This window comes from Ochlerotatus camptorhynchus, unplaced genomic scaffold, assembly GCF_037179485.1.
Source record: "Ochlerotatus camptorhynchus isolate MF236.1 unplaced genomic scaffold, CSIRO-AGI_Acam_v1.1 ptg000062l, whole genome shotgun sequence".
Lineage (NCBI taxonomy): Eukaryota > Metazoa > Arthropoda > Insecta > Diptera > Culicidae > Ochlerotatus > Ochlerotatus camptorhynchus.
Window position 1 is genome coordinate 156,594 of NW_027040552.1, and position 25,030 is coordinate 181,623.

The 25,030-nt window shown below is 40.1% G+C and overlaps 1 pseudogene; it reads right to left on the minus strand.

Annotated features, from left to right (window-relative positions):
* Window positions 1-24,137, minus strand: part of LOC135717596 (uncharacterized) — an 89,219-nt pseudogene extending 65,082 nt beyond the window's left edge.
* Between the last annotated feature and the right edge of the window lie 893 nt (window positions 24,138-25,030).

A 25,030-nucleotide genomic window follows, 5' to 3' on the forward strand; every position in this document is an offset into this window, starting at 1 on the left:
TCGTACTCGGAAGGAGCTAGCTGATCGAAAAAAAGCTGCCGAGGAAAACCAAGCGTACTTACAACCAATGGTAAGATTATTTGTTTTTAGCTTTAGAGATAGCTTTCCATGTTGACTCCTATGCATAACATTAACATGAGTTTGTTTGCTCATACTTGTGTGTTTGATTCTGATCGTCCTAATCTCATAAACATAACCTCACACAAGCGGCGAACCAACACTTGAAACATAAATAGAGTGCTAATGCTTCCCTAATTTTCCTACATTATCGTTTCAGTTAACATCAGCTCTGTCACAAAATGCTGTGGCAAACTATAGCAAGAGTGGCCATGAATTCATCAACGTTGATATGCAGAATTCAATGAGCGAGTTGGATCAATCGTTCAGCAATCCTTTGTACATATCAGGCACGAGTTCTACCTTTGGTATGGTCATCACCACTACACGTAATGCTGCAATTAATGGACAAGATACACAGTCGGATAACGGACAGGATACACAGCCTACCATTGAAAAGGATGTTCACAATAACGATGGTCCGTGCTCTTATGCTAGAGACGAAGATGCGTCAGTTAAACATAAGAATCCAGGAGACAATACCGAACAGATGGACGACGCCGTGGATAATGTTGAGCTTGTATCCAAAAGTTCACATAAGCAAATGCCAGCAAGCCAAGAAGTGGAAGAAGGGTGCCCAGTATCGAATTCTGAACTCGCTGTAGGTTCAGATTCTGAAATCGAACTCGAATGCTCGAATGATCATAACACACGTTTATTGCAACGGTGCAATAAGCAGACAGAGACCCTAAGAAAATACAAAAAGAAGATTGATGCCAAGGACGTACAAATTGCTCAACTGAAAGATTTAGTTGTGCATGCGGTATCAGAAGCAAAAGCGGCAAAACAGGATCCGAACGCAAAACTCGTAAGTTGTTATGATTTCCAAAAAATCTTTAAACTTAAGGAGTTTTGGAATTTATTTACATATTTTTTGAACGAAAAATTAATTTAGTATGCTTTTTCATAGTTTAATTAAATATTCAACATTTAATCTACAAACCAGACTCGTACTAAACATCGTATTGGTAAATAAACTGTTTGTAAACCCACGTATTAGGTACATGCTGTGAATTGTGTAAACTAAATTTTATATCAAATGTTGAATATTTAGTCAATCTTTAAGAACAGCACAAAACTTATGCCAAATTTCTTTATTATTATTTTTTCTGACACCCAAAGTTTGTCAAAACGTGTAATATTACCTCTGAATGCTAAAAGCTGTTTTCTCCTACTTAAAACTTTTTTTTTATTATTTGCAGACCTTCACTTCTGATGAAAATCTGAACATCACGACTGCTGATATTGAACACATCAACGCCTTATCAAAGAGCGTTGCAGCTTTTGCACAAAACTTGGCCATTCATTTTTACGGAGCTGATGAACTCAGCAAGAGGTCCGTCACTGGAAGGAATTATAAAGGAAAAAGTAGTGGTTATCAGCCCCCGCCTGCGATTTCTCCCACCAAATTAAACTTTATTTACAGTGAGTATCACAAAACATTGCTTTTTTATTAGTCGTTCATTAATGATTATTCTTTCAAATGATATTTATTTGTAGCCAAGGCCAGTGAGAGGGTCGCGCTCCAAGTGGGAAATCGGAATCACGAGCAAATTGCATCACTTAGTCACAAGTCAATGATAAATCGAGCGCTCGCGGAGAAGATAGCAAACCTTAATAAAGCACGGAAAAATGCTACACATCGCAATGCTCCTGGGGAATCCACCAACCAGGAACATGACTGAAGGATACTGTTTGAGATACAACCGTATCTTTTTGTTTCACTCCATTTTCTTAACTATTATTTGAAATGAATTCATATTGTTTTGATTATTCCTTGGTTTACTGCATTCAAACCATGTAACGATTTTAACTCATCATTTTTTGTTGTTGTTTTATTACCAGTTGTATTTTATAAACTATGAACAAACTATCAATAAACAAAGATCAACACAGACAAAATAAAACAAAATCTCTTATTCAAATAAATAGAAGAATAGAAATACTATACCATACAATTATTAAACAATAAAAAATATCTTTCCGTCAAAACAACAATTAAACCACAATTTTTGTTGTTTCATAGACGCTTTTTTGGAAGTAATTCAACAATAAAAATTACTGTTATTCAATCCAAAATGTATGAGAAAATTCCTAAAATTTTATTGTTAAGATACTTAACAACCCCCCTTTTTTATTGTAAAAATTGCAAAAACAATGTTTTTTACTGTCCTCGACCATAATTTTTAATGTTTAATTAATGTTAATTATACTACGAAAACCATTGTAAAATTACTGTTAATTTAAATACTGTTACAATATTTATTATTGTTTTAACACTGTAATTTTTTTTCGGGCTAGCCATGTCTCGGTTAAAACTATTACATCGTAGCAACGGTCCGATACAGCTAACAGGTGCTCGTGAACGTCAGAATTCATTCCACCGATGTTTTGGTAGTGCATGGTGATATCCTGTCTTCGGCGTATATCCGTGCTACGCGGAGCGATGTCCCTGGAAATCACGGGGGCGACAGGTAGCAAACGAACATTACTATTACCAAGAGGATACTCGCCATAGTGAACGGGTTGGAAGACCCCCTCTCCACAACCGACCGCAGGTCCGGAACGTCTGTGATGAACGGAGGCGGCAGAAGGCAGGACTGTGTCAGAGGGATTAGGGGCTTCCGCAGTGCTTTCTACGGTGCGTTCCGGGTGACTAGCTGCAACGTTTCCTTCATCAGCAGCAGCCGGCACGCTGAAATTCGAACTGACATCAGGCACTGTTGAATCGTAATCGATTGGATACTTGTCGAACATAGTAGGTTGGAAGACCTCCGATACGCATCTAAGCTCAGGGCCGGGACGGCTATGACGAGCGCTGGCTGGAAGTGGCGCGACTGAGATAGAGGAACCGGGGGCTTCCACAATGCTTTCCACAGTGCGTCCCGGTTGAGAAATTGAACCACGAATTGCACCAGCTACTGGGAGAAACATCCATTGTCCACATTGCAAACATTAAGCGACTACGGTGGGCTGGGCACGTCGTAAGAATGCCACACGACGACTCGAAAACGACCCAACAGGAACAAGAAGAAGAGGCGCGCACTTCTACCTGAAGCTGGAATTTATTGATCCTACACCTAATAAATATTTAACCTTTCGGTGTTATTTGGACTATTGGAGTCAATTCATTCACGAACGCAAGCCCTGAGGTTTTGTTTGTTTTATGACTGCTACTTTTCATTCTGCGTAACGTTCAGCGCCATCTGTGGTTCTCCAGGTGAGAATAAGTATATGTCCTGCCGAAGCAGGCCCTCTCGCTGCACTGGATTTCGAGACGATCTACCGATTTTTAGGGTAAAGCTATGCAACTTCGTGATTCGAAGCGTTAATTGTCGTAATTGAGCCAAATTTTGATTCGGCTGTTGGTACAGACTGCCGTTTGCTCGGGTAAGACCAAAGGTATATGTTCAGCCGTAGCTCAGATATTCGAGACTACATTCACTCTTCCACTCCTTCGCTCTTCACTGGCTCGAATTGAAATCTGACGCTACAGATTGTACGTTTGAGTTGCCGATTGAACGTTTTTTGAGGCACATCGCTTTGGAATTTGCTGCTTTCTGGCTTCGGTAGCACAAGTGGTCATTATCACAGGTGAGTTGACACAGTATACTACATCGACGATTCCTTTCGATTCTCGGATCACTCAACGTTTCGCTAAACTTCGAGTGGAGCAACTCATCACTAGTACCTACCAACGGACTGGATCTTGGTTCTTCGTTTCCGTACCGTGATTTCCCTGACAACAACCATTTCAAAGAAGATAACCAGGTCAAAAGACTCCTTGAAGCTAGGCTGGTCAATGTTCGCCTAGAACCAGTGTTGGCAAAATCATCAATCAATTGATATTTTTCCGCTCTCGTGGCTCGCAATATCACGCGTGATATTGGAACAAAATATCATGCTTGATATTGATTTTACAAGCTCCTTTGATATTGCGAGACTATTCACAACGTGCAAACATCATGCTGAGAGTTGACTCGACACAAAAATGATTCCATTGCACATCGTTTTCTTAGAAAGAGAAAGCATAGTTTGCTATCTCTTTTTAATCTTCACCGATGGCAGACACGAAGGGACTGCTGCCAGCCGTTATGGAAGTTTCGGTTGCATTCGGGTGTAAAGCAAAATTCATTCAACTCAAACTTACCACAGTTTGGTGAGATTTGCAGTTGGTGAGTTTTGTTAGCTTGATATTCCGAGCTGCGATATCACAGCTTGAAAAATCAACCGCAGTTGTTTGCTTATTGATTTTTGTCTACGAAAATCAAGCGTGATCTTGGGCGTTGGTGAGATTTGATTTTTTGATATTTTCCCAACACTGCCTAGAACATATAGATTTGTGGTGGCAGCAAATAAGTGAGACTTCTTGAGAGATCGAATCGCATGCTATATTGTTCTTGATAGAGAAGGCCAAGGAGGCCAAATCAAACTCCAGACTTTCGACGGAGACATCAATGACTGGCTGAGTTTCAGGGATCTCTATCCATCTTTGATGCACGAAAAGCCAAATCTTCAGGAAGTGGAGAAATTCCACTACCTCAAGGGTTGCTTAGCATGCGAAGCTAAGGCACTAGTGGATCTGCTAAGGATCACTAGTAACTACTCCCCGATTGCTTGGGAGTCGTTGCTAAAACGATACAACGACAGCAAGCTACTGAAGAGGAACCCAACAAACAATTTGTGCTGATTAATTGAATAAGTATTTGTTTTAGCTGAAGAAGCAACTTTTTGCCTGAATTAGCTCTTATTCCTCTTTCAATGTTTGTTGGGAAGTACGTGCAAGCGTTATTGAAACTTACCAAGGAATCGGTTACGGATCTCCACAGACTGGCGGATAAATTCGACCGTGCAATTCAGATATTGGATCAAGTCATCGAACCAGAATTATATCCTCGAAACTCTTCCAGCGAGCGAAGGCAGAACCCAAAAACGAGCCGCAACATTCAACCGAATCGGTTCAGACAGCATCGTTAAACATGGCACAGCATCCCACGTCACAGATACTTTTACCTACAGCAGTTGTTGTGATCGAGGACAACCAGGATTCTCGCTATCCGGCACGCGCACTGTTGGATTCCTGGTCGGAATGCAACTTCATCTCTGAAGGTCTACGTCAGCTGATGAAGGTCTCTAGTCAGAAAGTGGATGTATCGATATCGGGCATAAATAGGACTAACCGGAACGAGAGTCACTCGTAAAATCTGTCATGCTGTCGTCAAGTCTCGGACCTCGTCGTACTCTTGACCGATGGATTTCCTCATCTTGCCATCCGAAAGAGAGATTCCACTGGGAACCGGTCTGCCAGTACTCACCGAATCAGTTTTCGGTTGGATAGTGACAGGCGAAGTTACTACATCAAGCCAAGGTACGACATGTCGGTATCGAGTGATCTAGCGAAGTCCATGGAACGGTTTGGTCCTACAAGGAAGTGTGAGCCATCAGGAAATACCCGCCGCACAAGACACGCTGCGAAAGCTAATCGAGCCTACAGTCGAACTGGAATGGGATGGTCGGTAAACTGTAACTCAACACAACGAATTTCTTGCGAAACTGGGTGTATTGAGGAGCAGTTGTGAAATGGCAAGGTATTCAATTCAGCCTACCTGGAACGGTGGGTGAGGAATGGCGAACATTCCACGAGAGCAATGCTGAACACGATTGATCACCAAAATGCAAGCGCTGACAGAAGGAAACAATTGGAGAATGAATTGGGAAGCACCAATCCTGCTCATCCAAGACATTGTCGAGAATGCCCATGGGCCATCTGGTTCTCACAGGAGCAAGGAATCTAACCTCGAATGCTCTTGAACATCTCTTGACTCTCTCTTACGGTGGTTAAATCTGCATATCGACGAAAGCTTAGAATTGTGCGTTGGTAGTAGACTATTAACCAACAAGCCTGCTAATTCGTTCCTCTTTTTCAATAATGAAACTAATTTTGATCAAGTGGATAACAAAATCCTGGAACTAATCGCATCACTGAAAGAAAAACACATCGTGAGATGATGTTCAAGGAATGCAAACGAAGGAATATTTAGAATTTCAATCTCTCATGTACCCCACATATTAGAGGATTGTGGGAGGCAGCGAATGTAAACATTGTAATTTACTATCAGTCCAAATTAGCAATCGTCGATTTATACTTGCGGAATGCGGAGTACACCTTTCGTTACCGCAAACACCATGAATGAACAGGTGTATTTGAAAGAGTGTCTCCAAAAGCGGCTGCTCCCTCTCCTGAAGGCTCACGACGGTCCGACGATTTTCTGGCCGGATTTGTCATCATGACACTACACGAAGGACGTGCTAGAGTCGTATAAGGCGAATGATGTTGATTTCGTGCCGAAAGATCTGAATTTTGTGTGTGCGGTACACCCTTTAGTGTCTTGTAAGAAATATTGCAGTCGAATATATAGAACTTTGTCGTGAGCGTAAAATTAAATGTGTCTGGAGCTGTAAACCTTGTGTTTGATGGTCTTTAGGTAGTTAACTGCAGCATAAGGATTCGAGCAAAAGATACGGATTCGATAAGGAAGGAAGGAAAAGGTACGTTCGCCTGGCAGTGGAAATCACTATCAAGCGGTCAGGACGGTCCCCAACGTGAAGAATGACTAGGAAATTTTCAATTAAATTCTGAAAAGAATTTCAATGTAGTTTAGAGATAAATATCATTGTATTTCTGAGGCGAATCACATGGGTTTTCTGAGAAGAAGCTCATGAAGACTACATGGAGGTGAATTTCAAACGACATCCAAAGAAGAAAAGGGAATTTTGAGAATAATCTCCTTCTTCTAATATGAGTGAATTTTTCATTTTCAAACCCCCCTCCCCTCTTCCTTCAAATTCTACGTCATGTATGCATGTTCACACTGAAAATCGCAAGATGAAACAATCCTAGGTGCAGTAGTGACACATATGCATTTTGTTCATAACGCAAAAAAAATCTTTTAAGAATACAGTTAATATGGACTACATCATGGTGCTTTATCACCCGCTAAAGTGACAATGAAGCAATGAAACCGTCAAACAAGCGTCGCAATCTGTCACAATTAGCTCAAACATGTAGATCAACACTTCCTGTGTGCTGTGCAGAAGGTAGGTATCTCGTAACTCGTCAGTCAGGAGCTCCATTCCCGGCAGCAGCAAAAGCAGCCAGTGGCCAGTGGAATTCTAATCATACTAATTGGAGTTTGCGCGAGCATTGTAAAGGCATTATCATTTTATAATTCACTCGCCGTTTTTCAGTTGCTTAGTTTCGCGAGCCGTTCAAAGCTGCTGCTGTATAGCGGCGCGTGATAATTGGATCAGAAAAACGAACTGCCGCCGTTCGTTGTCGGTTGGTGGTTAGGTTGGTGCAGCAAACATATGCAAATCACGACTTATAGTCCAGAGCGCTCAAATTACCGTCCGAGCCGCGCACTCAGCACCACACCGACGACGGGCCGACCGGGCCGAGGCTGGTCGTAAATCGTTCGGAGGTGTGAAAGGCGTATAATTATTTGCCGTTTTTATGAGTGATCTTATTTTTATTGTTGTTTGCATCGAACCGACCCGATAGGGCGAGATAGGGTTGGTTCGCCTCCAAAGCTGCTGCAGTATGTGATGAATAAATATGTGCTTGAGCTCTGGTCTGGCTGGCTGCACTTAATAACGAAACCTACGTGCGTCATGTGGCACTCCAAAGGGCCCTGCCAGGTATCACCAACCTACGGCCAACTAGGAACGCTGAGCGAACACGCAAAACCAGCATGTGTTGTGTACTGTGAATGTAATTTTCTAGGTAAATATTGAATTTTTTAAACTCTTTAATCTATAATTGATAGTGGGAACGTTATAATGTAATAATCACCTGCGACTAGTTATTTTTTTGTACGTGTCTGGGTAAACCAGTCGATCAAGATTATGTGCTGGTGTGAATTGCAATGAGTAGGTGCATTAGAGGATGCATGATTTTCGATTTGAATGTTAATCTCAAATTGACGATCATTGTCTTAAAGCAGTATCAATTTCATTTATCCAATTGTATACGCAGATGGGTTCCGAGTTTACAACAACGAAAACCAAATTTGGATGGCCAACAGCTTGCTGTTCTAAGAAATAAAACAAAAAACATAGAAGCAACTGTCAATCCCCTGCAGCCAACTGTCAGCTGACTAATTGAAACTGCCACACCACACCCGGGTACAGTGACCAATCGCCTGCATCTGCATGTCCCAAATGACCGGTCATTACGTAATACATCCATCGTGCTTAATCTGCAGATAATGGGATCAACAGAAAGGGCAATCCTTTGAATCATTTTTTTTTCGGAAAAAAAGTGCTAACGCTCACTAACAGGATTCTCCAGAACTCGCTGGAGATAAACAAAAATTGAAGCCCTATTGATTGTGTTTGACAGATGCTGCATCAAATGCTGAAACCTGCCGGACAAATGTCTTCTTTTGCGGCATCACATGCAGGGAATTATGAAGCAATATTTTTTAGCCATTCCAGAGTACGATATAATTTAGTAATTGCGATGTGATATTAATTTGCCATTTATATGCCCGTTTGCCTCTCGCTTTCTCTGTCTCCGTTCACTCATTTTTGCCCCGATAATGGACAAGTGAATTATAGGTTTTTGTGTGCTGATATTTGGAGTTTCTTCGAGGAATAACCACCATCGGATCGGACGACTCGAGGAATGTGTGTGGTTAGAAAAAATGGGGTGAACGGAAAGTTATATCTGCAATTTAGCGTAATTGATTGCTGGTTCGCGATGAATTAGGGGGTACGAGTGGTCTTTATTGAAGTTTATGACTTAATTTGAGACGGGTAAGACGATCATGGAGCGTTTTTCTAATGATATAATCTTGTGTGCATCCATGATGAAATTTTCTTGCAAGAAATTGCATTCTCAACATCGAATTGTCAACTGCATCTGCATGAATTGAACAGTTGGTAGATGAAATCAACGATAAAAAGCATTTCCAGGCTGAAACACAAAATTGAATTTCAGGCTCGAACTTTTCTGATATGCATGAAATTTATCATGGACAAAAAGACATTTTAAATCTTGCAAAAAACGTTAAAATAGCATATTCGATATTTTTCAACAATTAACGCGAAAATTCACGGACCGCTTCCAGTGATTTAATCGTATGGCAGTATAGCCAACGGGGGGCAAAGCGCTTCCATTGCAGCAATGGACGCAAAACGTGGTCAGCACTCACACACTTATCACGAAACGGTTGCTTTCCAAAGTCGACGACGCATCGACCGGAAAAGTTGCTAATGAAGAACATTGAGGAGGACCACACAATGCACTATGGGCAAAAATGGGTCCAAATTTACCCAAAATTCAATACCTCAACAGCACGCCGAATTCCGGCCATGAAAAACGACTTTTCCGAAGGAAAATCGTCCGTGAAATCAATTGCACGTGGTCCCATAGACCGGAGAGCCTTGTAGGTATGTGTTTTGGACCATTTTACCGCATTTTCCCCTACTTTTTGGAGGAAATGTTTTTTTACAGCTCTATTTTTCGTAAAACATAAGCAATTTATGCATGGTTTTAGAATACTATGTAGTACAGTTCATGAAATATTAAGGGAATACGGGGTACACTTTATAGGGGAGTAAGGGGTAAAAGTGAAATTACAATCAATGTTTTTTAATACAAAATCCATTTTTTTGATATCATAATATTTTTTTCTAAAAAAAAATTTTAATTAAATTTCATTTGGTATTTTGAGATCCGCCATCGGCCAAATAGTTCAAAAGTTATAATTTTTTGAAAAAAATTGAAAAAAAAATTTTTTTGACCTCCCTAATATATAAATAGTCACTTTAATGACAAAATAAAAAAAAAATACGGGTCTTATATGTTGCGATAAGGAACAAAACTACAAATTTTTATAAAATTCTTAAAATCGTTTTGCTGTATACAGACGAAAAAAAGTGAAAACTCTTTTAAAACAGATAGCAGTAAATTAAAACTTATTTAACCCCAATTAACCTTAAGTTTTCGAAAAAAAAAATATCTTATTATTGCAGGCATCCTTTGGGGTCATTCAAACAATCGCATCGTTCAACATTTTTATGAATTAAAATAAATTTTGCGAGGTTTCACTTTTACCCCTTACTCCCCTATAAAGTGTACCCCGTATTCCCCTAATATCTCATGAACTGTTGTTTAAAGACATAGTATTCTAAAACCATGCATAAAGTGCTTATGTTTAACGAAAAATAGAGCTGTGAAAAAACATTTCCTCCAAAAAGTAGGGAAAAATGGGGTAAAATGGTCCAAAACACATACCTACAAGGCTCTCCGGTCTGGGGGATCAAGTGAAATCAATTCCCCGGACGATTTCCCTTCGGAAAAGTCGTTTTTCATGGCCAGAATTCAGCGTGCTGTTGAGATATTGAATTTTGGGTAATTTTGGACCCATTTTTGCCCATAGTGCAATGGCAGCTGCCGAGTAAACAGACGATCGCGTGACACACATCGAGAGTGGCCTACTTGTGTCGACAGCCAAGTGAACACTGGCGTCCATTTGCTGGTCAAAACGCCGAATTTATAGTGATAAGACGTCTATGAGTGGCTTCTAAAAAACCGCGGAGCTCTAGGATCAGTTTCATGAATTGACCACATTTACGGATGTTCCAGATCTATTAGTCAACCATCCCGTAGTCCGAAGCGTCCATTTGCTGGTCATAACGCCGCATTTATTGTGATAAGATGTCTTTAAGTGGTTTAGAAAGAAAACGCGGAGCTCTAGGATCATTTTCATTTCACTTTTACGGATGTTCTGGATCTTCCAGTGGACCATTCCGTAGTATCCAGAGTCCCTGTTTCGAACACAACTCCGAATTCGTATTGATGAGACGTCAATGAGTTGTTTTGAAAAAAAATGAGCTCTAGGATCAGTTTCAAGAATTGACCACTTTAACAGATGTTCCGGATCTTCCGGTGAACCATCAGATAGATTCGTCTTTTTACTTGGAACTGCTCATAACTCAGGACTTTGATCAGATAGAAGTAATATGAGTTCTACAAACATTGGCGTGCACAGGGTGGGGCAAGGTGGGGGCAATTGCCCCTCCTTTTATAAATAAGATGTTTATTTCCACATTTCCAAATTACGATATAAAATAACTTGTTTTCTTGATAACTAGATTTGAAGGTAAAATAACTTCATTTCATACTATAAGGGCACTGTAAACCTTTTATTGCGTCAATTCCTTGGAGATGGTGTCTGAAAATTGCACCACAAAGGTGCATGAAGGGACAAACTTCAATGAAATTTTTTGGTCAAAAAATTGCACCACAGTGGTGCATACAAAAAAATTCTGTTGTAATTTTTTTTTCAAGGTGGTTCATGGAGGGTTAAAAGAAGAGGGTTAATTTAAGGTTGAAAAAATTCACCTTCATGGTGGTAAATCGACGACAAAGCTTTTTATTGAATATCTGGTGTAAAAATATCATCAATCATGGAGGGACTAATCAAAATGAATAACCCTGGTGGAAAAATTGAATCACGATAAAAATTTGGAGGTGCACATTTAACTGAATATTCCTTGTGGAACGTTCGCAATACTGTGGTGAATGTAGAAGCAAGGTTTATTCATTTTTCTGGTGCATAATTTGCATCGTTCTGATGAAGGCAAGCTTCATTGAAAATTTATGGTGAAAAATTAGCCATATTTGCCTGAGAATTGCACCACAAAAGTGCATGGTAAAAGAAACTTCACTGACAATTGTTGGTGCACCATTCTGGCGAATGGAGGAGAATGCTTTATTGAAAATTTCTGGTGCAAAATTTGTATAGCTCTGATTAATGAAATTAACAGAAAATTTCTGGTGGAAAACTTGCACTGGTCTGGTAAATGAAGGCACAAGCTTTATTTAAATTAAGCTATAATGAAAACTTCTGGAGGAAAATCTGCACCGTTCTGGTGAACGGATGGGCAACCATTTCGGAAAATGTTTGGTCTCAAATTTGCATCCTTTTTTTTCTAATGTAAAGTTTGCTCCATTCTTATGATTGGAGGGAAGCTGATTTACTGAAAATTTATGCTGAAAAATCTGAAAATAGGGTCAAGTTTTATTTGGTGGAAAACCTGCAACATTCTGATGATAGGAGAAGCAAAGCTATATTGAAAATGTTTGGTGGAGAAAGGAAATCTGCACAAACCAGAAGATTGGAGAACAATTTTTTTTGAGCATTAACGGTGAATTATTTGCATCGTTCTGGTCAATTGAAATTTCCTGGTGTAAAATTTTCTGGTGTACAATTTTCTGGTGTTAAATTTTCTGGGGGCAATTTGTATTGAAAATTTCTGGTGTAAGACTCAATCTACTGCATGAAGGGGCTAGCTGAATTGAAAATTCTTGATGTAAAAATTGCACAGTTCTGGTGAATGGCGGGGCAAGCTTTATTGAACATTTCTGGTAGGAAAAATATAATGTTTTGGTGAATGGACGGACAACTTAAACTTGACTTCCGAGAAGAACCTCAAAGGTATTGAGTTCTGAAGAGAAGTTCCAAAAGAAAAGATTTCTGGGGATAATTTCATGAAAATTCTGCGAATAATTTCTAGTGAATCCTGCAGATAGTTGCAAGATAATTTCGAAAATAATATCGAGAGAATCAAATTTTAAATGAAATTCCAAATGGATATTGGGGAAAATTTCAAGGAAATTCCGTAGATAATTTCAAGTTCATTTTGAGAAGAATTTCTGGAGAATACAGAGGAAATTCTTCTGAAACATTAGGGGAATTTAATTTCCAAGGTGTTCTGAGAAAAAAAAAAAGTTCTAGAATATTCCGAGAAGAACCTCAAGGATATTGAATTCTAAGGACAGTTCCAAAATAATTCTGAAGAGATTTCAAATAAAATTCTGCAGATAATTTCTAGTGCATCCTGCAGATAGTTAAAAGATAATTTCGAAAAGAATATCGAGAAAATAAAATTTTGAGTGAACTTCCAAAGGGACTTTAAGCAAAATTTCAAGCGAATTCCGAGGATAATTTCTAGCTCATTCGGGGAATAATTTCTGAAACTCTAAAGGAATTTCAGTTCCTAGGTTTTCTTGGACAAAAAAATCATGAAGAATTGTAAATATAATTCCAGTGGACTTCTAAGAAGAATTTCTCTCTCTTCGGAGAGTTCTAAAAAATCCGAGAAGATCCTCAAGGAGATTGAATTCTGAGGACTGTTCCAAAAGATATCTGGGGAGTTTTCCAAGAAATGTCTGCGAATAATTTCTAGTGAATCCTGCAGATAGTTCCAAAAGAATACCGAGAAAATTAAATTTTGAGTTAAATTCCAAAGGGGGTTTTGAGGAAAATTTCAAGGGAGTACCAATAATTTCTAGCTCATTCCGGGAATAATTTCTAGATAATATTGAAGAAATTCTTCTGACACTCTAAGGGAATTTAAGTTCCAAGGTGTTCTGAGTAAAAGTCAAGAAGTATTCTTAAAATAATTCCAGAGTACATCTGAGAAGAATTTCAAAAGAGCTCATAGAGTTCTAAAAATTTCTAAAAGAACCTAAGGAATTCTGAGGATGGACTTTTTCACAACTATACAAAGTTTAAGACAGCTTTTGGATTCCCTAATTAAAAATTAGGTATAAGTTTGCCATTGAACCTTGATCGATTGTTGTCTTACTAAGAATTTGTCTAAGAATCTTCTATGAAAATTTCAAGTCATTTGTTACCGTGGTTGACATGCTCAATCCTTCGCATAAGTCGTCATTCCGTTAACAATCCTGTACTCGTTTATCAAAATAGTTTTGTGCGCCTTTGGTCCAATCTTTATATAGTTTTAAACCTTTTTTATGATCCTATTAGCCTTGGCATTTAGATCAAAATTTGAAAAAAATTAAAACTACATTTTTTGCTGAAAATGACCAAGTTCAACGTACTCGCAACGATAACAGTAAAGTGACTATAATAGCATATAAGGGCTTACAAAGATACTTACTTGAAATAGTCAAAAATTGTAACGATGCCTTCAAAATATACAAAAACGTACTGCACAAAATTTCAGAAAGGTAACTAAATAAAAGATGATACCAGTACCTTGAACAATATCTTTTCTTTCAATTGTATTGTTAACCTATAAAGAAGAGCATGACGCAAAACATTATTACAACGATTCCTACAGGGTTCAGAAATTTGGAAGAAATCGACCGAGTTGCTGGGCAAACACAATTGCAGTGATACCCATGTTGGTAGTATGGAAGCGTGGAAGAATTTCAAAACCAGGAAGGCTATCGACAAAGAACTGGACCACCAAAAACAGCTATGATTGCTGCTAGTAAGGCAAAGCGGCTACAAAATCGCTATAAATGGAACATTTCATCGATATTGTGCGCATACTTTGCAAAGGTAGCCGACCACTTCGTGAACATTCGGAAGGAGCGGAAAGTGTGCCACCCAGTTGGTGGCTAACTACGATCCTGTGCTGGAAAAACACTTGGTGAAACGTGCGAAAAATTGCCAGTATACAAGTAACCGAATTCAAAATGACATGATTACGTCGTTGCACAATGTAATGTAAAGAAGATGAACCACCACCGGAGCAAAAAATAAATAAAATTAGCTAAATTGAACAGTAGGGAAAAAGTGGGAGGAGGACAGCGCCATCTACCACGTACTTTGGAGTACTACCCATCCCCAGATTAAATGCACCATAGAAAAAATTGCCCCTCCATAACAAGATTCCTGTGCACGCTAGTGTCTACAAAGCTTTTCTTCATCTTCTTGATTAATTTATTTAACGTTCGTCACTGTTCCGCATTATGCCCCTTTCGACAATATTTAGAAAACAGCAGCTCTAAATGTCATGCAATTGAGTTCAATTTTCATCAATGTGCAGTAAGCAAACACTCCTCAATTTCGTAAACAGAAATGCTCCATCAGTTCTCTGCAATGAATATTTCATAGGCTGCCATTCTCTCTTCAAGCAAAATACCCTTCCTCAAACTCAAACATCGGCATTGTTCTTGTTCTTTCAATTTCCCTCCGTTGCGTTCAATAATTCATCCACCCAAAAACTATTTGCTCTAGTTCGCTGACGTAATCAATTTGTTTGCGTCCATATTTTTCTTCATTTTCCCCACCTCGCCATTGAACCGCCATACATCCCATCACCAATAATAGAATGCTTTCCCCAATTGCTTTTCGCTTTTTATTTTATTACCTAACCGCATAAAAACACCAACATATCAACCGTTGGCCTAAACGTACACATGTGACCAAATAGGAAGGTATGTCGACCGTAAAGCTCTCCCACATGTTTACAATTCCGGTAGAACCAAACAGCACCACACCACACCATACTCAGAGAGCGAGAAACGGAGAGCATGCGTTTGAATTTAGGTTGTTTGATGCAATACCTACTTCCATATTTATAGGTACAGCAGTTGACTGCGCGAAGACTCCACCTTCTAGTTATGGTGCAGTTTAGGGGGGAACTCTCACGGGTCGAAACATGAGGGGGAGATTGTTACTCTCTCGCTCTCACTGCTCTATCGATGGTTGATAGCTACGTAGGCAGAAGAGGATTGGAATTCTAATGCAACACACTTAACGTTCGCTAACTGAAAGGGATTTTTTGATTGTTGTAAAAATTGCAACTGTCTCGTAGTCATTTTAGGTCAATTTCCAAAAATAAGTCGCGGGCTGACCAATTTTTAACAGCGATCGGCATTAAGCCACGGTAAGCTGGATTTTTTTTTAATATTCAAATAGTACCTTCCAGTTAGCGAACGTTTACTGAACAGTAATAGAGCTTCGTTGTTTCACAGGCAAGGGCTTGGAGAGAAAGAAGATAATGGAGCTCTCCAACTGAGAGTATTGGTTGGTTTGATTTTGGTACTACTCGCAGCAAAACAGAAGCAGTTTTAAATTTATTTGTGACGGTATTTTTGCGAGTGAAGACGGCTACTGCCGACGGTAGTTTTTCGCAAGTGTATTTGATTATACCCAATCCACATTTCGAGTTTTCGTTACAGCTCCATGAAGCTCTTAGGGTTCAAAAATGTAGTCGCGATGTAGTAGGGACTGTTCATTAATGAAAGTATTAAAATATTTATTTTCGAATAAATTCATAAGTTTACTTTATATAAATGAAAATCAACATGCATATGATCGATATCACGTGAGTTTGAATGATTACTTCTCATTTCTGAAGAAGGTTCGGACTTTTCTCTTGATACCGCTCATTAGATTCTGCACAACTTTCTTCCTAACTTTTCGTTGTGCTGCAGACCAAATTTTCTTGAAGCAGTCAACAGAGCTTGCTTTTCTTCCATCTTTCTTAAGATGCCGTTTAATTATTGCCCAGTATCTTTCGATAGGACGCAGTTCAGGGCAGTTTAGGGGATTTTGGAATTTTTCGACAAAATCGACTTTTTCCTTCTTGAGCATCACCAACGTAGCAGAAGCATAGTGAGCAGATGCCAGATCCGGCCAAAACAATGGAGGATCCGTATGCTATGGGTAGAAGCCTATTTGATGCATTATTTTTTGTAATTTTCAACATTGATTGTGCCCGTTGTGAAATACGAAGAACGCTTCAAGCCACAGGAGCAAATGGCTTGCCACACCAAAACCTTTTATCTAAATTTTTCGGTTCGGATGTATCATACACAGAGATGCAAGATTTTTTTTTTCAGAAGTCTGCGAAAAATGTCTGTGATTTCAGAAATGTCTGTAAAATGTAAATGTATAATGCGAAATTTGAAATTTCTGTAAAAGTCATGTTCGAGCGACCTGCTTTTAAGGAATTGAACCTAATTGTAATTAGGAATGCATCCATTTACGCCGTTTACATGACAAATGAGGTCAACTCAAAGTTGAGATTAGTTCACTCATATTCTTGAAAACGAAGTTAACTCATAGACTGAGTGAAACTTTCCGAGTTTTTACAGAATGTGTGTAATATGAGCAACATCTCAATGTACATTTTTTTTTTTTTTTCCTTTGTTGGGTACATTTTTCCACTGCGACCAGTTATTTGATCTATTGTGGCGGGCCCCGGTTTAATGTATGCCACATCAGGGTGTTATATCGCTATTTGTTTGAGTGATTTCCACTAGCTGACTATAGGCATTGTCCCAGTAAGGTATTATAGAACGAATGAACTTTATTGCCTTACTGGGATAAATCATCCATACTTCTGAGGGCTGTATTAAACCCTTATCGAAAAATGTTTTCCTTTTATGAAAAGTGCTGCACAGTTACATAGTAAATGTTCCGAGTTTTCACTCTCTAGGTTGCAGAATCGACACTTGTCATCTTCCAATTTGCCTAGCTGCTTTAAATAATATTTACTTGAACAGTGGCCCGTAACTAGGCCACTAAAAGTACATAGATCTTTTTTGGAGAGACTAAGAAGTCTCTGAGTTGCTCCTTTATTAGGTGATATAAATCTTTTGGACTGTCGAGCTATTTTAATGTTTTTTCCAAATGTTATCTATCATCGATTTTTCCCAGTTTTTTAGTTCCATTTTGAGGGTACATTCTGAGGCCCCACAAAATGGTTCTGGACCTAGGAATGGTTTTGATGATCCCAATCTTGCTAATAAATCTGCCTTTTCATTACCTTCAACCCCACAGTGACCAGGTACCCAAAATGAGTTAACTGTACTATTTGTAGCCACCTGCTGTAGTAATTGAATGCATTCCCAAACCAGTTTAGAACAACATGTAACTGACCTCAATGCTTTTAGGGCAGCTTGACTGTCAGAGAAAATATATATATTTGTATGTTTGTAATTACGACGTAAACAAACCGTAGCACATTCAATAATTGCCTGTATTTCTGCTTGAAATACGGTTGGCCACTTATCCATAGATATTGATATGTTGACACCAGGACCCGTTACCCCAGCGCCAACTCTGTTGTTTAATTTGGAGCCATCAGTGTAGAAAATTACTGATCCTGGTTGAATACTAGGTCCCCCTGATTCCCATTCAGTGCGACTAGGTTCAGTGACGTTGAATAGTCTTTCAAAGTTATACTGTCTATTCATCCAGTCTTCATGAGTTAATAAAGAATTAATTTTAAATTCCTTTTAAATACTGAGATGACCCCTAAGGTCCCCATCAAAAAACTGTTTTGTTCTTTTTAACCTTAGTGCGTTTCTTTCGGCTTCTAACTGCACAAATATATGTAAGGGAAGCAGATTTAGCATTGCATCTAGCGCTTTAGAGGGCGTGCTACGAATTGCTCCTGTGATGGAAATTGTAGCAAGTCTTTGCAACTTTTCGAGTTTTTTTTTTTGAGCATATTTAACTTTTGTTTTTGGCCACCAAACTAATGATGCATATGTTATTCTGGGTCTTATTATAGCCTTATAGATCCAATCGATCATTTTAGGTTTCAGTCCCCATTTATTACCAAATGTTTTTTTGCTTATCCATAGGGCATTTGTAGCCTTGCTTATTATTTTATTCAAATGTAAGTTCCAATTGAGTTTGCTATCAAGAATTACTCCCAGATACTTAACCTTTTGAGAAAGGACTAATTTAGTATCCTCCAAGTGCAAATCTGGTATTTTTATTTTCCTTTTATGTGTAAATGGTATAATAGTAGTCTTATGAGGGTTTATGGACAACCCCTCATCTTTACACCACGCCATCGTTAAATTAAGAGCATATCGTAACCTATCTCTGATAACGTGTTCATATTTCCCACGAATAATGATTACTATGTCATCGGCAAAACCAATTATTTCAAATCCTTGCGCTTCAAGATGTAATAGTAGTTCGTCGGCTACCAGTGACCACAGCAAAGGTGAAAGAACCCCTCCTTGTGGGCAACCCTTCACGGTCCTTACCGTGACCGTTGAACTACCATGACTGCATGTTATTTCTCGTTTTTGCAACATTTCAAAAATCCAATCTATGATAGTTTTATCAAAATTTCGTTTTATCATAACGTTCCTCATTGAATAATGAGATGCATTGTCAAATGCTCCTTCAATATCTAGAAACGCAGCTAACATAATCTCTTTGGCTTCAAAGGTTTTTTCAATTTTTGTCAGTAGTGTATGAAGTGCTGTTATTGTTGGTTTTCCGTGTTGGTATGCAAATTGCTGTTTATTTAATGGGATCGAATCTAAATACTTTGACTTAATATAATCATCAATCAATTTCTCTATTAATTTCAACATACATGACGAAAGGCTAATAGGTCTAAAGGATTTTGGACTCTTTTTATCCTTTATGTTAGCTTTAGGAATAAAAACCACACGAATTTGTCGCCAGAGTTTTGGAATGTGGTTCAACCGCAAACTGGCCCTGAACATTTCAGTTAAGCAGGGAATTAGCATTCCTTTGCTTTTTTGAATCATCACAAGACGGATTGCATCATTTCCTGGAGATTTAAATGGTTCAAACGAGTTTACAGCCCATTCAACTCTTGCTTGAGTAAAATACGACTTACGAGGCGTGTCCTGCCTGGCCATTTTTTGCCCAGTTATTTTTGCAATATCATGAGGATCCTCGAAAACTTCTGTGTTGGTCTTCTCTGATCCAGTCAGTGTATCTAAGGAAGTCGTAATTTCATTTCAATGTACATATGAAATTAGTACACGGAAAAATGTTTTCATTTAGTTTCTATTGGGAATGCACATCATATTTTTCCATTAACAAAACCAATGATATCGATCTGAATTTCACATAATATTTATGTGATCACATGAGTTCTATATGATAAATCCCGATTATGATATCACATTAAACAATTCCCAATTATGATATCACATGAAAGTTATGTGAAATTCTAATGAATATTTTCCATTGGATATGTGATTTATTCTTAGAGTGTGTACTTCTAAAATGAGTAAATTTTTCGTCGATTTTTGTCATATTCGAAAAAAAATTATGAGGCTTAGAAAATTTTACTCATTCTACAAGTAAACTACGTTTTCTAGAGTTTGACTAATTTAATCTTAAATTTGAGTCGATCTTATATGTCATGTAATGTGGAAATCCGTTAGTTACTAAGTACTGGTTCTTTTGCACGCCAGCAGCGGGGGAACGAGCACATCTTAGTGAGAGATTCAACTTTTCACCACCTAAATATGGAGAAATCGACAATCAAAAGAGCAATTTAGAAGCTCATTAGTACGATTCTAAACACGTCGTGCTCAAAAAGTGTTGATGAATCAGGATCAGGGTTGCATTTTGCAAAATAATTACAATACCGACGATGACAGGAGCACATATCGTGGTAGGGGTAAACAATAGTTGCAATTTCCAAACCTAGGACTAGATGCCTTCCTTCAAATAACAACTGAAGTGCGGTAAAAAATCGGTAGAACTGTTTCAAACACACCGTTGGTACTTCGGGTCGGTTTTCATCTATTTTTGCCAGTGGTGGCGGGGGGACACACACCCCTCACCATCCCTCTCCAAAGGGGGAGTTTGGTAAAGAGAGATGAAAACACCGATTTGTACCTTCCTTAAAAGTTGTCCTAGCTCGCTATTCTAATAATCTATATGCAATCTTCACACTGCCGTACTCTAACGGAACTATCAACTCTATGCTTTCATCTACTCCATCTATCGTATAAAAATGACCACTACAGTCTGTTATTTGAAATTAGCATCTTCAACTATACAACCCCTGCTTTTGTGATATTTTCCCGGAGATTTGGCAACAGAATTGATGGCCAAACGTGACCAACTGCAAGAATAAACTATAGGTTCCATCGATGGCGATCTTCACCGGATGCCTTAGATTGGGGAAGCATGTTGAGGTAGTGATGGAAATCAGTAATGACCTTGGAGATATCGGAGAATTCCCATTCGTGGCATATGCGTTTTCGTACTTCCTATATTGTGTGTAATGCGCTATACTATCACCTCAAAATTTCAAGAGCACAGCTGCCACAAAACATACAACAATGAAACTGGAATTCACATTTGATGCAGCAGACAGGGAGTTCCAACTTCATGAGTGATGTCACAACTGTGTCCGAAATTTGTTCTCTAGAACACTTGAAGTGATAGGACATTTCAGCCAACATCAGGCAATTTGTGGACTCTTCAAGGAATCCAACACTACTAAAGAGTGGATCAGCAAACATGACCTTATCTTGCAAATTGAAGCACGCCTACGCAAATCAATTCCACCATAAAAATAGGAGAGAATTATTGAATAAATATTGGACTTTCGTGTCCCTCGATTTCATTAACTTTTTCAGTGACAGTGTCTATATATAACAGTGACAGCTCGTTCATGTGGTGGATTTGAAAACGCTCGAATTTTTAATGCGTGTTGCAAAATACATCGCACGTGTTATTTGATTAAAGATGTTAAACAGCGTAACACAATAAATTTTATTTTATTCTCCTTGATTACAAAAGTCTGTAAATATCTGTGAAAAAACAAAAAGTCTGTAAGTGTCTGAAATGTCTGTGAAAAAAATAAAAGTCTGTAAATTCACAGACATGTCTGTAAATATGGCATCTCTGATCGCACATCATCAGGCACATCTGTCCTCTGCTCAGCGTTGAAAAAATGCGGCCCGGGTAGTGTACTGGTACCCAATTTCACCGTTGAGCCTGAAGACCTCCAAGATCAGATCATCGAAATGATTTGGAGAATCAGAAATATCTTGTTAACACAAGCATACATCTAACAGGTGATGTTAGAATGTTCCTATTTGCGAGATCTCTCAAATATTTTCAAAGTCCTAATTCTTAAAACATGTTCTACGTCTGTGATTTTAAAAACGTTCAAAGTTTCCAATCTTGGATTCCAAACTTACTTACCTTACTTACCAATCAGGTTGAGGCCTTGCTGTCCTCTGCTGTACGGATAAGTCGTCTCCACTCTACTCGATCCATGCGCACCTCTTCTTCTTGTTCCTGTTGGGTCGTTTTCTAGAACCATTTTCACTGGGTCGTCGTGCGGCATTCTTACAACGTGCCCAGCCCACCGTAGTCGCCCAATTTATGCAATGTGGACAATGGATGGTTCTCCCAGCAGCTGGTGCAATTCGTGGTTCATTCGCCTCCTCCACGTTCCGTCATCCATCTGCACTCCACCGTAGATGGTACGCAACACCTTCCGTTCGGAAACACCAAGGGCGCGTTGGTCCTTCACGAGCATAGTCCAGGTCTCGTGGCCGTAGAGGACCACCGGTCTAATCATCGTCTTGTAGACAGTCAACTTCGTGCGGCGGCGAATTTTATTCGACCGGAGTGTCCTCCGGAGTCCAAAGTTGGCACGATTCCCTGCCATAATGCGTCTTTGAATTTCTCTGCTAGTATCATTTTCGGCGGTCACCAGTGAGCCCAAATACACGAACTCATCGACCACCTCGATTTCGTCACCGTCAATCTGAACTCGGGGTAGGAGGCTAACATTGTCTTCCCTAGAACCTCTTCCTTTCATGTATTTTGTCTTTGATGCGTTCATGGCAAGTCCAATCCAACAAGCTGAAGCCTTCAGTCTGATGTACATTTCCGCCATCATCTCAAAGTTCCGTGCCATAATGTCAATGTCATCGGCGAAGCCAAGGAGCTGGATGGACTTCCTGAATATCGTGCCACTCGTGTCTATCCCAGCTCTTCTGATCACACCTTCTAACGCGATGTTGAATAGCAGACACGAAAGTCCATCACCTTGTCGTAACCACCTTCGAAATTCAAAGGGACTCGAGAGTATCCCGATACTCGAACAACGCACATCACTCGATCCATCGTCGCCTTGACCAATTGCGTCAGTTTATCTGGAAATCCGTACTCGTGCAAAATCTGCCATAGCTGATCTCGATCGATGTGTCGTATATGGATTTGAAATCGATGAACAAATGATGTGTGGCCCGTTGTATTCGCGGCATTTCTGCAGAACCTGCCGAATCGCGAAAATTTGGTCCGTGGTAGCGCGGGCACCCATTAATCCCGCCTGGTATTATCCCACAAACTCTCTTGCAAATGGTGACAGGTGGCGGCATATAATTTGGGAGAGTACCTTGTTGGCGGCACTCAGCAGTGTCATCGCGCGGTAGTTGCAGCAATCCAACTTGTCGCCCTTTTTGTAGATTGGGCATACGACACCTTCCATCTACTCCTCCGGTAATGTCTCCTCCTCCCAAATCTTGGCAATTTTTTTTTTTTTTTGTTTATTAATTTATTTGATAAGGTTCAACCGAATTAACTTTACAGAGCCGAGGATTCTTGGTATCTATACAATACATCTTAAAACTATAGTCAAAAGGTACAACACAATAAACACTTTATCTTCCGCTATCCAAAAAGCCTCCTTCATCAGAACTGGAGCCGCTTCCAGTAGTTTCATTGTATGGCAAATTGTTGTACGCCAACGAGGGTCAGAGCGCGTCCATTGCAACAATGGACGCAAAACGTGGTCAGCACTCACACACTCATCACGAAACGGTTGCTTTCCAAAGTCGACGACGCATCGACCGAAAGAACTGCTGATGAAGAACAATGAGGAGGACCACACAATGGTTGCTGCCGAGAAAACAGACGATCGCGTAGCACACATCGAGAGTGGCCTGCTTTTGTCGACAGCCGAGTGAACACTGAAAATCTTGGCAATTACCCGGTGCAGCGGTCTAGTCAGTGCTTCACCACCATATTTAATAGCTCACTTGGTAGTTGATCTACACCAGTTGCTTTGTTGTTCTTCTGCCGACCGATCTCCTCCTCAACTTCTTGAAGATCAGAAGCCGCTAGCCTGTCGTTTTCTGCGCGTGCTTCAAGGTCTGATGCCGTGCCACCTTCGTTTTCTGCTGCATCACCGTTGAGGTTCTCGTTATAGTACTGCTTCCACCTCTCAATCACCTCACACTCGTTCGTGAGAAGGCTACCGTCCAAGTCCTTGCACATATCGGCTTGCAGCACGTGGCCTTTGCGCGAACTATTTAGCTTCTCGTAGAACTTCCGTCTGTCGTTTAAGCGGGACATATTTTCCATCGCCTTGCGATCTCGGTCTTCGTCCTTAGTTTTGTCTGTTCCGCACTTGTCTGTATCGCTCCACATTCAATCTTGTGCGGTGTTGCAGCATTCTCGCCCGTGCTGCATTCTTCTCCTCTACTAACAGTTTGCATTCGCCGTCAAACCAGTCATTTCTTCGGTCCGGGATTGCAGTATCTAGTGCCGCTGCAGCAATACTACCTATGGCGGATGTCCCTCCAGCCATCTTCAAGAAAAGCTGCGCCAAGCTGCTCTTCCGGGGGTAGTGCAGCTTCCAACTGCTGCGCGTAGTCCTGGGCAACTCCGGGGCCCGTAGTTGCTCAATATTGGGTCGCGGCGTTCGACTTCCATGGGTGTTATGCACCGTCGAGTATTTTGAGCGCATGCATACTGCAACTAAGTAGTGGTCCGAATCTATGTTCGCACAGCGGTACGTGCGGACGTTGATAAATTCGGAGAAGAATTTCCCGTCGATTAGACCTTCAGGTGGCTTTGTCCTTGCGGGGGAAAAGGTACTACGAACTACCGTACCCCGAGAGGCTGCAAAGTTCACGCATCGTTGGCCGTTGTCGTTCGATACGGCTTGTAGGCTGTTTGGCCCGATTGCCGGTCTATGCATTGCCTCCCGTCCTACCTAAGCGTTCATGTCGCCGATGACGATTTTGACGTCCCGTTGCGAACAGCCGTCGTACACCTGCTCCAGCTGCGCATAGAACGCTTCTTTCTCGTCGTCGGGTCTCCCTTCGTGTGGGCAGTGCACGTTGATGATGCTGTAGTTGAAGAAACGGGCCTTAATCCTCAACTTGCACATCCTCGCGTTGATCGGCTGCCAACCAATCACGCGTTGGCGCATCTTACTCAGCACTACAAAGCCGGTTCCCGGCTCGTTGGTGGTACCACAGCTCTGGTAGAAAGTAGCCGCTCGATGCCCGCTTTTCCATACCTTTTGTCCCGTCCAG